The sequence below is a fragment of the Aulonocara stuartgranti genome (genome assembly GCF_965226115.1).
Source record: "Aulonocara stuartgranti genome assembly, chromosome: 7".
Classification (NCBI taxonomy): Eukaryota; Metazoa; Chordata; class Actinopteri; order Cichliformes; family Cichlidae; genus Aulonocara; species Aulonocara stuartgranti.
The window spans coordinates 4385707-4399038 of NC_138945.1; the positions used below are offsets into that span (position 1 = coordinate 4385707).

General features: G+C 40.5%; 1 protein-coding gene across 1 annotated transcript in view; it reads left to right on the plus strand.

The window, feature by feature from the left end:
• The window catches only part of znrf1 (zinc and ring finger 1), a 62995-nt gene that overhangs the window by 29698 nt on the left and 19965 nt on the right, over nucleotides 1–13332 (plus strand). The window lies entirely within an intron of this gene.

Genomic DNA, 13332 nt, shown 5'->3' on the forward strand with positions numbered 1-13332 from the left:
GCTTAAACCTTTCTCCTGCAGCATGCAAAGTCTGAAGAGCATCTGGACTTTAAGATGTTTCACCTCTCATCTAAGAGGCTTCTTCACTTCTAAAACCAAATGGCACTGGTCCAAGTATAAACCCTAGAGCAGGTTGTCCCTTAAGAGGGTCGTTGATCCACTATTACTCATGTGCATCATCACAATAGCCAAGATGGTTTCCGGTGAAACCACTGTGAGCTCTTGCCTCATCCTATCATGTGACCTGTTAAGATTACCTGACACAAGACGTGAGTGTGGGTTAAACAGGAATCAACAACCCTCTAAAGGGAAAACCTCCACTTGGGTTTAAATACCTTGGACTGTCCACCATTCGGTTTTAGAACTGAAGAAGCCTCTCGGGTGAGAAGTGAAACATCTTCACAAAGCTTAAAGAAGTCTAGTTGCTTTCTGTCCAAGTTCCTTAGACTATCATGAACTTACAGAGACAGCACATTTTGTTTTAACAAAATCCTTTAATGCACATGTCCTGGGGAAGTAGAAGCATCTCAGAGTGAAGTACAAGATCTCACTGTCTTAGTCACGAATGTGAACAACACCAGCACAGACCTGACTGCTCTCACCAGCATCAAACACTTGAGTGCCCGCTACTGAAATGTGTAGCCAAGTTTCTGTTGAGCATAACAAATCTGCAAAGTACCTTGCATGAGGTCAGATTTCTATTACTTTGTTGTTTATTGATCTCAAATTTGTGAGTATCCTCAGTGGGTGCGGTGACCTTGTGTACTTTTCTCCTGACACCACCTCTCCCTCCCTCCCTATAACTTCTGCCAGCCTGTTGTCCTTTTACGTCTGGTAAATATCCTTATCTAAATATCCTGATGTCATCCACATGTTCGTAAGTTCAGCTGTGGGGGAAAACATGTCTTTCAGAACTAACATACAGTAAGACAAAAAAAGAACGAAAAACCCCGAATAAAGTCACCTGGACAGGTAAGCCATGCAAGTGTGCAAAGCACTTTGTGCAATTAGAAGTGAATAGGCACTATTGCTATTTTGTAATTTAAAACACAAATGATCAAGATAGTGAAAAAAGGATAAAACAGTTTTAAAGTTGACTTTTATTGGAATAATTAAATGACACATTATTACCTGCAAAGCTCTACTAATGAGACAGTTTGGGTCAGCCTGGCCTTGTGTGCAAAACTGAGGCCAAAAAGGGCCACAAGGCTTTGGCTTACACGTTCGGTATTGATTGTAGGGTACAGTAATTGAATGCAGCCTTACTGAGAGGTTTTATGAACTCAGAGCATCAATCACTATTACCATTCAGTAAACAGAGATTGTTAGAATCGCAGAGACTGTAGCACTAAACTGCAAGAGCATGGTTTCAAAAAGTGAATCCCCACTACCACCACAGTCTTACCTTCCAGCTTGCTACAAAATCAGCACACTGTTTCTGCACTGGCACTGAATGTTGGCTGCAGTGAGACACAGAGTCTTCCAGGATGAGTATAATTCCTAGAGCTGGTGCCATCCTTCAGCTCCTGGCTGTTATTGGAGGAACTCATATGACTCTCTTTGTCATGGAACCCTAACCCCGTGTTCTTGAGAGCAGTGATAGTACTTAATTGGAAAAATAATAATATAGTTTTTGCTGTCAGTTAAGAGTGTTTTCTTCTGTCTCATTATTGCAAAAACTTGGGAAAAAAAATGTTCTGACAGCAGAGCGTTAGGGTCATCAACGATAATGACCGAGACATCAAAGAGGTTAACAAGTGAGTCAAATTCAAGTTCTGATGTGATGAAAACACAATAAAATCGATCCATCTATAATTGCCTGTGACACCAACCAAAGGAAGGACACCGAACCTTAGGTAATTAAATGTTATCAAGGATGAGCTGTGAGCAGTGAGCCTGAGATTAATGGAGTATGTCCAGACAAGGTGATTCAAGACCCTGTTAAGGCTCACCCAAATTTATAGGCCTTTGATTCAATTTTTAATCAATTATATGTGAGACATATATATTACAAACTGCATCTGCATCCCATTGAAACATCTGTAATATTATATCTGAAAGTCAGAATGAAGTTTCTTCATATTTGGTCAAAAAAGAAGGCAAACGCTGTGAACTGTAATGCACTCACATTTAAGTAGCGCTTTTTTTACTGTCTATTTAAAGTGCCTTAGATTACAGGTCACATTATACCCATACATTCATTAAGCACATTATTCTATGCAGATCGCACCTGTGGCCAATTTAGAGACTCTAATTAAGCTTACATGCACGTCTGTGGACCCAGAAACATACTGAGAACATGCAAACTCCACACATTTTGACGCCTTAATATTTTGTGACCACAAATATCTCGAGAAAAATGATATTGTGAACCTTGGTCATTTCAGCTGTTATATTTATTTATTTATTTTGAATGGTTCCTTTTCTTTGTACATGATTCTTTCATTTTCTTAAGCTAGGCTTTCTCCTGCTCTCCTGCCTTAGCAGCGCAGGCTTCTCTCTTGCAGCACTGTCACCACTTTTGCTGCTTCACCTGGAGATAAATGTGTTTCCTTATATAGAAACTTGGGGGTGTGACAGCATTCAGATGGTATATTGCACAAGCCTGCTGGTTCAGAATAGTTTACCAACATACGCACAGTGATACAAGCAATATCGGCTGGAGCGCACATTTCATAAATCTGTAACAACTGTAAATTTTGCAAATGCACTTGTTTTTGTTGTGCAGGATAAGAACGTTCCACGCACATGTAAGTAAATGAGAAGCAATGTTCAGCTGGTTGTCAGCTGAACAGATGATGCTGGTGAGACTATCATCAATGAATTGTCCTTTTTCACTTCTTAGTCCTTTTTTAATTTGCTTCTTATATGATGTTGCTCACAAATAAAAGCCAGTGTTTGAAACAATTGCTTTTGTTTTTTCAATGGTCGTCTGCATTTTAACTGACTCAGCCTACTTCACACTTCTCATGCTGTCAAATTCTCGATTCATCAGCATCACAGGCAGAGGCAACTGGCTCTTAAGTACTTCCAGTATCCGTGCACATATCTGTGATTATTGGTAAGAATCTTATAGGGAAAAAATGTTCAGGACGTTCTTTAAAACTATCAAAATTACATATTATAGACATTAGCATGCAACCCAGACCTGAGAATCATCACACACAATAATGCAATCACCATTTTACACGGGTAGATTGGTGATTGCTGAGAGATGCACATAAAAAGTGAATTGCAATAATCAAGACGGGAGAAAATTAAAGTGTGTACAAAAAGTTTGAGATGATTGACTGACAGTAAACGTTTGACTTTTACAATATTTCTAAGATGAAGGAAACAAAACGAACCAGCAACTTGACAAAAACTAATTCAGGCTAAAAATGAGACCCGACATTTGAGTGAGACTTCTGATTCTGTTTTTTAACAAAGAATGTCGAAACTTAACATAAACACTGAAACTGGAGTGACGTCAGGTGCACAAAATAATTTGAATATCGACTTTTTTTCCCCATTATCTGGTTTGACAAAACCTAAAATCCAAGTCTGAATTTGCTACCCAAGACTTTCTGCTTTGGGCTCTGTGAGGGTCTCAGTGTCCTTTGACTTTTCAACACATAAAGTAGTGACGCCAACTTCAGTCACAGATATTATCAGGAAAGGAGGCAAAAAATAAACATGTCAAAACACAACACATTGCATGCATTGTGTGCTTTCAGGTTTCAGGACATCGTCTTGCCTTTCCATCACTGATCTGTGGCCAGTGTCGGTGGTAAACAGCCAAAAACAGACTGATTAGTTTTCTAATCTGTGCTTTACGAGCTACAGTTACAGTTGTGTAAAAACATGTTTATATATTGTCTTCATCACCATTTCGGTGTCTTTCTGACACATGCAATTTGCACTGTTTTCAGTTTACTGCACCACTCGTTTTAGTGGTATAACTGACTTACAGCTCAGCATGTTGCACATATAAAATGCATTAATTCAGCACAGATCCTGTAGAAAAGAAGGAGATAAATGTGATACTTTCAGACAGTTACACACTAAGCTTGGAGACATGACACAGGAAACACAGACCTTCGGCTCCACATACCTTGCAAAACATTTAATATTGCTGTCCATAAGTAACCTTGCTACTGTAACTGCTGTTTCCAAATCCACTTTGAGCCATTTGTTGCTGATGCAGTGTTTACTGTGGGGTTGCAAGGTTTTAACACTCTGCAACAAAGGCCAGCTGACTCTTGGATGTTTTTGTGACCTATAATGGGTTACTGAACATTGTGAAACAAGTAAGATACTCTGTGTGCACTCTCAGAATTGTCTTGAGCAGCAGGCGCTTCAGAAAGCCACATGCAGTGTGGCCAGTAAGAACCAACCAAAACTCATTTGTACCATCGGTTGTCGAATGTATGCATTTGTTCAAGTTTGGGTTATAGACAGTTTCTTTTTGAATGTATTTATTGCATTATTAGGTCTTCATCATTAATATTATTAGGACTAATTAAAAAGAGTATCTTATTTGTCATCTAATGTTAGTATTGTTCGCTAACAAGACACCAGCATCTTTTTCACTCAAGTGTTTTCAGCAGTCATATCACACATTAACCCTGACCCTAACTCTAGTCAGTCACAATATATAAATGTTTCATTTTTTGTTAATCTGCCAGCTACTAAGGCAGACTATGTGTGATGTTTGATTTTGAGAATGTGATCATTTCATGGGTTCACATGTCAAAACTGCTTTAGAGAACACAAGCATGAGACCCGAACCTTTTAATACGTATTCAGCCGTTCTCATTCAGCTCAGGCTGAAAGTAGCAGCCCACGCAAACATGTCATACATGTCAGTGTGTTGTTCGTGGCTTCCTGCTGACAGAGTTCAGCGTCAGTGTCTGTCTTGATGTCTTTATCAGTGGCCGGTGGTTATTTGGGAGCTGCAGCAGGGTGTGAGGCGGGGCTTGGCCACCAAGGCTCGATGAAATATGCATTGGCCCGAGATTGAGTTGACTGACCTTGCTCGGTTGTGTGTGTTGTCTGTGCTGGGGTTTGACAAGAATAAGTCTTTAATAGCACTCGGGCTCAGAGGGTGTGACTGCTCTATCTGTTCGGCCCCTTTCCTTGTTGTTACTGCATAGTCATGCAAGTTATGTGCCGGTGCTGTTTGTGTGTTTTTAGTCCATAAACAGGTGGACTGGAGAACAGATTGCCTGAAGGTTTGAATGGCAGCTTCAGTGCAGAGCGTCTCCATTTCTTATACCTGGATGGATTGTTTTGACAGAAGTCACGACCACGAAAAAACTGAAATGACTACAGTGCATGAAGAACTCAATTACCAAGCTCGGACCTGTAGGCCTTATTAACATCCCTCCCTGCAAAACTCGTTGACTTTGACCAAGAGGCTGTTGACCTGAGCCGTTAGTATCAATCATTTTCAAAGCGCGACACATACGAAGCTGTTTTGCATCACATTTTGTTTCATTTTGGGAAAAAAAGTATCCGTTATTAACATTTCCTTTTTGTGCTGACAGCCGACACCGGATTAGAGGTTCATACTTTGATTACAATTAAACATTGACAAGCATCTGACATTTTTAGATAATCTTGTCATGAATGTGCGATGATGTCATTGGTCAGAACTGGAAATGCAACCTGTGAGGAGTATTCATACAGCTGAGAATAATAATATTGATAAAGTTGCTGGTGTTATGATGTAATTGACCAATTTCAGAGCATAATCAGCTAATCTGAGACACATTGTGTTTTTTATGGAATATTTTTTAAAAACAACCATCCTTCAGTTTTAAAGAAGCACAAAGGCAGTAAGATGTTTTAGCAAGTGAACCTCTGTTTTGTAATTTCACTCGCTTCATGAGACGCAGTTACTGAGTGAAAATGTTTACCAGCTACATAGAATTCACTTCTGTGGTGCTGATTTAACTTATAATCTGATTTATAAGTCAAAGTAGAAACTTCTAGCTAATTGTGGTGGTGCCACAGGCTCATATACCGCAGCCTATGGCGCTAACGTCGTACATATAGAAGAGTAAGAGGAGAATGACTCAGAGTTGTTAGAGAAAAGCTTCAAAGTAGCACCAGGAGGCACTGGAGAAAAAGCTAACGGGCATATGGAACCGAACTTTTCTTTCAAAAAGAATACAGTTAAAAGCAACATTCACACTTTCTAGCTAAGCTGTCACCCAAGATAACGGCCCACGCTCTTTTAAGTATCAATCCTGTGAGCAGCACAAAGTTGATCGTTTAAGCAACTCTGTTACACTTCATTGGAAATCATAGGCACATTTAACATTTAGTTATTGGGCTGTTAGAGGAGCACTATCATTGTTGAGTGTGTGTTTATGTGTTTGAGCTGGCTAAGTTTGCTCAATACGGCCAGTTTCTCTTGTTCTCAGTCATGTCACAAATATGCTGCTGTATTGCACACAAGATCCATAGAGGCCGGGGTCTATCACACCAGGCAAGACCCCAGGTGCAGGCTGTGTAAAGATGCCCCTGAGACAATCCAGCATAACAGCAGGGTGCAAGATGCTAGCAGGCAAGGCATACATGGAACACCATAACCAAGTGGCCGGCATAGTGTACAGGAACATCTGTGCAGAGTATGGCCTGGAAGTCCTGAGGTCAAATGGGAGATGGAGAATTTCCGAGCTAAGATCCTGTGGGACTTCCAGATACAGACGGACACAATTGTGATGGCTAACCGACCGGACACAGTGGCGTTAGAAAAACAGAGGAAGACGGCCATAGTGATAGATGTAGCGGTTCCGAATGACAGCAACATCAGGAAGAAGGAACATGAGAAGCTTAAGAAAATCCAAGGGCTCAGAGAAGAGCTCGAGAAGATCTTGAGGGTGAAGGTAACAGTGGTCCCAGTGATAATCGGAGAACTAGGTGCGGTAACTCCCAAGCAAGGCGAATGGCTGTCCAGAAGTGTGTGGCATAGAAAGAACTTAAGCTCAACTTAAGACAAACCAGGTCAGAGCTGTATTTTCAGGCACTAACTGCCTCCAAGTGTTGAAAGCTTCAGATAAATTCTGCAGAGCACAATTACAAAAAGTACCTTTAATGAAACTATTTGCTATCAGAAATTTTTATTTACACTACTTTATAAAAGTGTTAATAAGGCTGCCCCCTACATAAGAAACAATAAAATGCTGTACTTGGGTTTGAGTGGTGTGGTGGTTAACACCTTTGCTTTACTACAAGAAGGTTGTCGGTTGATACTTCCCGATCAGCTGAAGCCTTATTGTGCCACTTGTGTTCTCAGACAGTTTTAAAAGATTGTCTCGCATCATTAACTCGTGTTTGAAAAGAGGTGGTTGGTATGAACACAGAGAGGAAAGAGTTCTTTCTAAACTCCAGCCCAAACCAGTTTAGTTTAATGCTTAGCTATGAAGCGCTGAAAATCTGCACGTTCTTGTTCATCTATTCTTTGTCGCAGAGAATATGTGAAGAGTTAGCGTCACAATGACAGGATGGATGCAAGTCAGTTGAGGCTCCAAGAACCATCAACTTGTTTGCATTAATCCTGTATTATATCATAATTAGTAAAGAGCAATATATTTATGTCGAAAACAACATTAACGATTATTTTAGTCAACATTTCCTGCTGTGAAGTGTAATAATAATAATAATAACAAAGGTTATTAAAGGTCAGTCATTCAATCAGTCAGTTTATTAGTATTCAGCACCAATCAGCATGATTTTGCTGCGAGTGACTGATGTCATTAAGAGGATGAATGACTGTTAATTACAAGTGGATGTGTTTTAATTGCTTTAGCCGTAATCGGATGTTTCTGTTGTGATTACAAATTGATTTTCAGTGGATATACAGGAATTGATTTTCTCATCCCTTTTGTGATTGTTGAATGGAGCAGATTTCGCCCTTTTGATAGTTTGTTTCTACTTGAGGCAGGAGTGGCAGTACCCATCTGATAGAGAAGATTTTAAGGACCCATCTGCTGTTGGAAAAATCCAAGAGCAAAGATATCTGACAATGTTCTGCCAAATTAATGTGGGGTTTTTTTCTGCTTCAAGAACTGAGCTCATCTCCTACAGCGGCTGAAGACTCTTGGATACTGTGTTGTGCTAAGAAAGAGAGCGCAGAGAGAGATGTAATGAAATTAAAATGCAGGCACTGAAATTGATTTTGGCCCAAACTAAATAATCATCTGTTGGTGAGGACATTAACTCAGCTTCCGGGTGGTATTCCAGTGCACCCGTCACACTTCATGCATATTACATTCGCTTTGTCACAGTTTATAAACCGTCATCTGGTGTTTTAATGTGACCAATCAGGCGAGGCTGCCTATCATGTGGTGGTCCTCCTGACACAAATCGTGATTTAGTAAGACGCCAGCAATGAGCCAGCTGCAGGGAAATCCCGACTGGAAGCTTAACAACAGATTTTGCATTAGGGTCCTTATCCAGCTTTGATTTCCACCGTTCACTGAATGCTAATTATTGTATCACAGCGTCGCGCTGCTCTTCTCTGCAACTTTGACACACAGATGTTTTTCATCACTAAAACATCAGAGAGGACTGACTGAGAAAACAGGATAACTCAGCATTCAGTTTAATTCAAGTGTTGGCTCTGAATGTAAAAAATGGTAATACATGCAGCACCTGCAGCCAGACAGAAAACACAAACACCGAGCAACAAGGTGAGATTTTCTGCACTTTAAAAAGAATCATTATTTTAATTTTCCATCTAAAAGTAGCAGCGCCAAAGGGGAGAATGTTCTTTACCAGTTATTAGTTCTTACCTTATAAAGATTTCAGTTTCATTTAAACTGGTGCGGTCTTCTGCTGCTGTACCACGTCTACTTCAAGGTTTGGCGCATTAAGCATTCATGCTGTTCTGCATACCTTCTAAGATAGGATAGATCAAGAGATAATTTATTGATCCCACAAGGGAAATTGTTGTAACAAGTGGTTATTTAAGTTACTACTAGGTTAAAGCAGTCTGGTAATTCCCTTCTGACCTCTGACATCAACAAGGCATTTTCTCCTTGAGAAATACTGCTCACTGGATATTTTTTGTTTTTCCAGTCTGTTCTCTGTAAACCCCAGAGATGCTTGTGCAGGAAAATCCCCAAAAGATAAGTAGTGTCTGAAATTTGCGTATGAAAACAAAGGCACTGCGCATGCGTGTTTTACCCATATTCTATCGAGATATTTCATTTTCTTATCGTTGCCCAACATTATACCGCTATTACCGTGAACGGCATGATATGGCCCAGCCCTACCAACAACCATGCCGTGTTTAAAGTCACCCTAATCGTCTGTTTGAACTTCAGCTGTTCAAAATGCACCGAATTGGTGGTTCTTGTTCTTGGTTCAAAATGAGTGGACGAGACAAGAAAAGAAATCAAAGGGACAGGCTTTGGAGCCGTACGGGACGCACAGCCTGACAATACACAGCAGCTTACATCCACTTTGCCTTTAAAGCTGGTGTGAAGGGAGGTTGAAGAAAGCGCTGAGCGGGTGCACCAAATAAATAAGGATCAATCAGGTCTCTTAGAACCCTAGAGTAAAAATATGGAGCTGGAGATGAGCACAATAGATTCTCTTTAAAGTCTTTTAATACAATCACCTCGTCCTGTATCCTAATTGAGATATACCAACAGAAATCCAGCCCAATTGTTTCTGAATGTAAGTTCATCCCAAATCAAACTGATATAAGAAATCCTTTGCAGTGAAAGATTACAGCTAAGCCAAGGGTGAAATCAGTCTTTGTTGCTTTCTAACAAACATCATCTAATGAACAATGGCTGCCGTATGTAATATGTTAGTAAGAAAAGAATTACTCAGTGAAGCTGGATATGAGCAAAGATTTGTATAAAGAGCCATTGCTGCTGAATGTTTATATGTAGCTCTATATTACTTTGAGTAATGCAAGGCAAACACATTTCACTTCTATTATTGTCAAGAGAACAACAGATACCTCTAAAACTGGACACCTCACACTAGAATAATCTAGATCAGGGATGTGAAGCTCATTTTACGTTGTGGGTCACATACAACCCACTTTGATCTTAAGTGGGCTGGACCAGAGAAACTACAGGATAAACATGTAAAGATAGATAGAAGGTTCTAGTAGTTCATTTAAGTCAGTCATTGTTAAGTCAGCGTATAATTTAGTTGTAAAAAAACTAGTGCTGTCAGTGTTAATCTCGTTAAAATGACATAACCGCATTAATGTGGCAAATCTCTGTTAGCGAGGGATTGCCCCGTGCATGGGGCTGCACGGTGTCAACGCGTTGGCGCGGTTAGCTCATTAATACGTTAGCACCGTGCAGCCCCACGCACAGGGTGATCTGCGTTTACTCGCTAATGGGGACTGCCGCGTTAATGCGGTTAACGAGATTAACACTGACAGGACAAAAACCCAGATGATTTCCCCCCGAAACAGATAATTTTCAATAGCAGATGGTGTAAAAACGGGAACCTTTCTCTCATTTGATTGTTTATTTCTGGCTTCATTACTTTGGTGTTTTATGAATGGCAGTTGGTGAAGGTGGGGGTGGGGGGGGTTTATTAATAGAAAAAGGTGTAAAACTACAGAAAATACAGTTAAAAGTTGATTATCTGTGCACTTGTTCACATTTTCTAAAGCTGTTCAGTGGGCCAGATGGGAGTCTTTGCTGGGTCAATTCTAGCCCCTGGGCCTTATGTTTAACACGCCTGATCTACAGGTTTAAACATTATTGGCTATTACTGGCCAGATGAATATTAAATCAATGTTGCTATGTGGTGAACTGTCCACCCTCCACAGAAAACTGTCTGGACTTTTTTAAGTTTCTTGAAGACGTTTCATCCGAGAAGCTTCTTCAGTTCTAAGAGCAAATAGTGGAGAGTCCCAGATTTTAAGCCCTATGGGAGTGTCCCCAAGAGGGTCATGGACCCCTTTTTGATCACCTTGGCTCATGTGATTGCTCTTAGAACTGAAGAAGCTTCTCGGATGAGAGGTGAAACGTCTTCAAGGAAACTTAAAGAAGTCCAGACGCTTTTCTCTTTCTTTCTTCACAGACATGTCGTTCTCAGCTGCTTGGCTGAGTTGAAAGCGAACGCACACACAAGCTGCGCAGCTAGAGTCCTGCTGGACCACGTATCACAATCCTTCATTTCTCCTCGAAACGCTTCAGCTCTCTCACCTTCTTCCTGCACCTCTTTTTCGCTCATTTCTTCCATCTCCCACTCTCTGCTCATCCCTATGGAGCGTCTGAAAATAGCAGCTAAGGGAAATGTGGGTCAGCTGCCATGTAGTGTGTGTAGTGAACGTTTCTCTGTGTGTTTTCTACCTGCACCTCCTTAGCGTTTTTCACATTTCACAGAAATGAGCACCACGTATGTATGCTGCAGTTCTGCAGTGTTATTTTTGTTTTTTACTTTATTTTCCACTTGTAAGCCTGTGAATGTCTTAGAACTGTATGTGTCATCACTCCAGCAAAAACACAGGAGAAGCTCAAACCTTTGTTTAGCTTTAAGTCCTCTTCACACTGAAGGTCCCTTTACCTCAGCCAGGTACAGGGACCTGTCATTAATTTCCATTTTTGTCAGCTACCAATTTTCTATCATGGTAGCTGCCGTTTGTGGACTGAGGCTGCCTCGTATTGCTACAATTTAAATGGAGCATTTATTATGCCTTATTTCTGTTTCATCAAATTTGGTAGAGTTGCATCTAACCATCTTTAGAATGAGCTCCGTATCACCAGTGCTTGTTTAAGGACTGTTATTTAGTGGCGATTTTATGGGGGAAATGCTTTTCTCATCCAGTCATCAGAACAAAACTGAGAGGATGTTTTGCTGCGTGGGTATAAAAAGTTCAGCATATGTCAAATGAATATCGTACGGTAAAATCTGATATTGTGGCAGAGAGTGAAATTATGTTTGACAAATATGTTAATAATATCAACAATCTGACATTCACCTACAGAATGATCCACCATTTGGTGAAAGTGGGGAAGAAGAGCAAACTTAACTAGGGCGAGAGGAAAGAGAAACACACACAAAGTACAAGAACTACAGGAAAGAACGGGTCAAAATGAATGACATGCAGCAGTGGCATATGAATACATGATGACTGAAAAGAGGGGAGGGAAGAAGAAATGCCCATGTCATCACAGGAAGTCCCCAATATCATGAGCCTATAGCAACGTAACTAAGGTATGGTCACCTGAGTTTAAAGTAGAGATGGTGTCTGCCTCCTGAAGAGTCTGATAGTTGAAGTCTCTGCCACATATTCGAGTTTTAGAAAGTTTAGGAAGCACACGTTACCCTGTACACTTAAAGCAATGAACTCTTTTGGGATAACCTCATAGTGTTAAATAATATATATTAATATATGATCAAGCCTGATCATACAAGACATTAACAGGGAACTGGTGAGGGAAAAATACAACCTCTGTTAATACTCTTCTTGCAGAATTTGTACCAACTGAAAGCTCTTCTCCTCACAACTTTAACTTAAAAATTAATTTGGTCACAGTTATGTTATACGCACAGGACGCTGCCATGTTGCAGTTTAGTTGTAGGTGGGCTATTTTTTTAACTAGAGTCGTCACATGTCCAGTGTTATTTGTAGCTTGCAGTTCCTCCTGATAGACGGAGAAGCTCCTACTTTTAAAATAACACCCCATTAGTAATGTCTACGAGCTGTTATCGTTATCTATAACTGACAATTTGGTGTTAAGTATCATTTAGGAAGAGTAGAATAGAATAGAATAGAATATCCCTTTATTGTCATTGTACGTGTATAATGACACTGTGAGTGGTCCACACCAACTGTGCAGGAATAAAATATAAATAGTAAGACAGTGAATATTGTAAAGGTTTTAAAACGACACAAGCAAGACGTTTTACTGCCTAAAGCTAACCAAATGACATAAATGAAAATAAATGGTTACTGAAAGCTACAAAAGGGCCTCAGATCAGAGCTGAACTAAACCCTCTTGGCTGAAAATGAGATTATTAGTTTCTTATTTGGAAGACTTTCAAACTTGTTGGCACCACAGGCACATCAGTGACCACCTGTCATAAATGTTTGACCTCTTATCAGAATATAGTGGTTGGGGATTTGGAGCGGGGACATCGTCCTGACACACCCAGCAGCGAGTTGGGAGTTATTTGCTTGCGCCTTGTCCCATCTCGTCAAGCAGATCCCAGAGCTTGCCTTCTCCACCTGGGTGGTGTCTGGCCCCCTGTAGCACCAGTTCCTGGAGATGATGAGTTTGCAGAAAAGCCTCCACTCCCACTCAGCGTCCCAACTTCTGTCCAAGACACGCTGCTTATCTTGACTGTGCGCTGCAGCAG